Genomic DNA, 4994 nt, shown 5'->3' with positions numbered 1-4994 from the left:
GCCCGCTCAGAGATGTGTATAAGAGACAGTTTTTAATTTATTAAATTAAATTTTTTTTAAATCATGAATACGTTAGAGATAATACAACTTGGATTTTGTTTGTTTAATTTGAGACAATAGTATTTTCGGGGTATATTAATTACAAAATAATTTTCCGTGATTGTTATATATTGAAGATAATGCCACTTAGGTTTTTTTATAATTTAATAGTTTTTTTTTCGAAGTTGTATTATATATTTAAGATGATACAAAGGTCTCATTTTTTTTAATCTAATACAATTTTTTCGAGGTAAAAACGTTAAAAAATATACTTGGCGGTTTTTTTACATTTTTAATGTCTTTTCCACGGATTATTTTTACGAGAGCCGACAAGGGCAACATAACTGTGGCATTAAATAATAATGATTACATTAGTAGAATTTCGGACATGCTAAAAGATGAGGAAACATATGAACGAGTTAAGGGCAATCCGGCTATCAAACTTACAAATAAACTACGGGAGATTCTCACACGTTAGCGCAGACTTGAATACATAGATTCGACAACGTATAATAGGATATTTTGCGGTGACAGAGTACTACCAAGGGCCAAAAATTCACAAACCCGAGCTCCATTACAGATTGATCATTTCCTCTGTAGACAGCCCTCTACAAGGCTTTGCATCCTTCATTCAAAAAATACTAAAGAAGAATATCCCTAAAGCTACTACACTGCAAATCCAAGTGTGTAAATCTGTAGTCGCTTTTTACGCATTTATACGCGTGTTATATTTTTACACATTTTATCTGTGTTTTACACAGTTAAATGCGTATTTTTTACACGCTTGCACATATTACTGTAAAATTAAGCGTGTAAAAATACGCATTTAATTGTGTAAAACACAGATAAAATGTGTAAAATATAACACGCGTATAAAGTGACTACAGATTTACACACTTGGATTTGGAGTGTAGTCACATTGAAAACAGCTTTCAGTTACTCGACAAATTAAGAAAGATCAAATTGATGGACAACTTTGTTTTAATATCGTTAGATGTTGTATCATTATTCACTAACATTCCATTAGACTTAGCAATTGAAAGTGTGAATAGGAGATGGAATGATATATCAAAAAATTGCAAGATACCGAAAGGGGAATTCTTTACTGGCCTAGAACTTGTTCTCAATTCCACATTCTTTACCTTTGATAACATAACATACAGATAAAAGTTTGGGACACCCATGGGCTCCTTTACGTCCCCCCCCCTCCCCCCGTTGCGGATTTAGTACTACAAGATATAGAGGAGAGTGTACTAAGGACAATAAGGGCTTTAGGGATTGAAGTGCCGGTCTACTACAGATATGTGGATGACATAATGTTAGCGGTTCCACAAAAAGATGCCAATAGGGTACTAGATATTTTTAAATCGTTTCACCCCAGATTACAATTTACTTTGGAATTGGAGGGAATGTTTTAAACTTTTTGGACGTAACAATCATCAAGAATAACGATAATTTGGAATTTGACTGGTACCGGAAACCCACGTTTTCGGGCAGGTATTTGAATTTCCTATTGGCTCACCCTGCATCACAAAAAAGAGCGGTGATTATGGGCGCCCTAAATAGAGCCTTCTTGTTGTCAGATCCAAAATACCATGAAAAAATCATTAATTTCATTATAAAAACATTTCTAGAAAATGATTATCCTCTCAAGTTTATCATGAATGCAATTAACATCAAATTAAAAACGCTTTTGAATAGCGCTGAAAACAAACGAGTTAACAATCTAACAACGAATGATAATAATACAACAATAGAAACAGAGAATAATAAAATTAAATGGTTCACAGTTCCTTTCGTTAAAAAGATCTCTGACAAATTTAACAACATCTCGGGAAAATTTGAAGCAAAACCAGCCTTTTTAAGCATTAATAAACTTGAGAGAATCATCAAAGGGCACAAGAAAAAAATCCCAGTGGAAAAGAAACAGTTTACAAAATCAGTGGAAAAGAATACAGTTTACAAAATTGTAATGACTGCAATGTAATGACTACAATGTAATGACTGCAATTGTAATGACTGCAATGCATCCTATGTGAGCCAAACAAAGAGGCAATTAAAAAAAAGAATTGCCGAACATAAAAATCACATCAATCGTAACACAGACACACAGTCAGTAATTACGGACCATAGGTTACAATGCGGTCACGATTTCAACTGGGATAACGTACAAATTCTTGATATAGAAAGAAATTTGAATAAACGACTAATAGCAGAAATGCTACATATTAAATTGCAAAGAGCAGGCCTAAATTTGCAAACAGATACCGAATACCTGCACCACTCAAATACAGCAATTCTGGAAAAATTCCAAAATCAATTATAGTAACGATTATTGGTGTCAAAAATACGATTTAATGCGTTAGGTAACTGAGTTCTGCGCCGTCTCTACTGTGTATACAACATTTACTGTTTTTACCCCAAAATGTTTTTTGCCTTTGCGGTTTCGATGTGTAAGTCGACTCAGAATATCAGTACGTGTCAAAGACAGCCGAAGAACGAACACTAAATGTGATATAAGTATAAGAATTGTTAAAGTTTTATCCATTGGGACAATATGATATTGACTTGCTACACACGGGTGAGTACACAATTTCCTGCCTCCTAAATCTAACAGCTTTTTTAAAAGTTAAAACTCCTACAATTTAGATTACGATACTTTCTCACGGAAAATTGGAGAATCATCTCTGTGGAGCATTGATGTTAACTGTAACTACAATTAATTTGCGCTGAAGATGGCTTGATAGAAGCCGAAATGTTCGCAAAGGACTAAATGTAACGGATATTGGAATAAATCATGAATATATACGCTCCAAGAACTGCGTTGGACTTTTAACTGCCTGTTTTTACCTATTTAATGATAAATAAAATAAACTTAATGGGTCCAAAATAAAATAGTGCCAGTACCCTCTCGTTTTTTCCTATTTTCCACGCATATATATTGTTACGTCCTGAGAACTCTACGATTCTTTTCTTTCGTGGAAAATGTCAAAGTCAGCCGCCCGAAACGGGAAGTCGATTAGCGGCGACTATTTTATTACGTGATAGATTTAAGATTTCCTGCGTTCTAAGAAGCGGACGCGCGAGAGCTTTCAATTAGCGCAAAACTCGGCGGCTCCCGACAATCAAAGGAGCCCGACCGGGATTCCAAGTATATACATATATGTCTTCTCTGGGCGACTCGACTCTCTCAGATCTCGGCAGTCAATTTAGTATTTTTCACGCTGTCATTTTAACGGGCGGAAAAGAACTTAGAATCTGTGCGCGGTTGAAAATCGAGTGCCTAAGATCGCTCCTGGAGAGAAAGAGAAGTCCCGCGCAACCGGCCACCGAGACCCCAGCGTGAGCCTCTGCCAACCTCCCCAGCTCCCCCTCGAGTTACAGCAGGTAGTAAGTCATCATGTTCTTATTTTAACCGGGATTAACCATTAACCGTGATTTGTCTCAAATCGATCTCATCCTCAGTGCGTCGCGGACAAAATTTAAATGTCCCACCGCGGCCCCCGCGACTCGCAATCAATCCGTGCTTTTCTTCTATAACTTTTTCCCCCCTCTATCGCCACGCTGGAGGAGCTCGTTGAAGAATGAGTACGCCAATATAAATTACACATACATACAGATACATACATATGGGAGCGTCCCGTTTGACCACGTCCCGATTGACTACAGCCACTCACAGCGGCCGGTGCCTAGAGGTTTTCCACTGTTCAAGCGCTGTGAGTGGCTGGTGGTCAATCGGGACGTGGTCAATCGGGTATCACCCCATACATATATATATATATATATATATATATATATACATATATATTAGAGTGATCCTTATTTACTCTTATGTATTTTTAATTTATGCACTCTGGTATTCGTTTTATTTAATAAAAAAATATAGTAATAGACATTTCAGCTTGTCAAATACTCATTTTATCGTTAAGATAAAATGAGTATTTGAAAACCAAAGTACTATTAATAAAAAAATCAACAACTTTGTGAACATATTTCTTCAGTGAAATATATTACATTAAATAATACCTTTGCAAGCTTTTGCAAAGCGTAGACTTTTGAAAGCTGTCGTTTTCTTAAAACCAGTAAAAGTACAGTCCACAAAGACATCGTCATCCGCGGCTTCCTTTAATATGTTATTGGCACGAGCAGTCCAGCCACCAATGTGGCTAAGATACGAAACCTGGAATGAATACAGCTAAATATTGAAAACTGTAAAGAATTTATTTATAATGTTATATAGGTAAAATATTATTCCCGAGAACTGAATTTAAATGTTTAATTAGGAAATTCATTTGGCGATTGATTTAAAACAGTAAACAAAATTTAGAGTCGTAAAAGTGTTTTTTTTTTACATCTATATATATTGTTGTTAAGAAAATGAAACCACATTTTTTAGAATTTTTATCAATGCTTTATCGAGTATAAATTTGTGCATATTATAACATGTGTTGCATATAATTAAATGTCTGTCATATTGTTCAAATAAATAAATATTACAATATAGCATTAGACTACTTGGATCAAATTTGTGTTTAAAAATATATGTAAAAAAATTATCGAAATATGGCATATCTTTAATTTGATTTTACAGTGGTCTTTTAATCAGCGTATACAACTTGCAAAACAAAAATCAATTTAATGGGCAATTAACGTTTTGGTTTCTTTCCATTAAAGGTTTCGGTTTATTCCTAGAAACCCAAATTTGTTTACGCTGCTCAATATATTTGTAAATATGTATATATATATGCACAAAGCATGTTTCGGGACATGTCCTTTTTAACAATTTATCTGGTGCTCGAGCATGTATAGCACTACATTCCATTGGAAATATCGTTTATAGAGCAGTAAACAAGAAAATATTGGCCATTTTGTAATCATTGTATACTTTGAGATTTTTCGAACAACAGCATAGTTTGGGTAAATGTCTCCAAACTACACAATTGACATACCAGACG

At 34.8% G+C, this 4994-nt stretch overlaps 1 protein-coding gene across 1 annotated transcript in view; it reads right to left on the bottom strand.

The window, feature by feature from the left end:
- The window catches only part of LOC105449733, an 11685-nt gene that overhangs the window by 1374 nt on the left and 5317 nt on the right, over positions 1-4994 (bottom strand). The window lies entirely within an intron of this gene.

This window comes from Wasmannia auropunctata, unplaced genomic scaffold (assembly GCF_000956235.1).
Source record: "Wasmannia auropunctata unplaced genomic scaffold, wasmannia.A_1.0 LD336074.1, whole genome shotgun sequence".
NCBI classification, from domain to species: Eukaryota; Metazoa; Arthropoda; class Insecta; order Hymenoptera; family Formicidae; genus Wasmannia; species Wasmannia auropunctata.
Note: the sequence above shows the minus strand (reverse complement) of the source record. Positions and strands in the feature narration are given on the sequence as shown.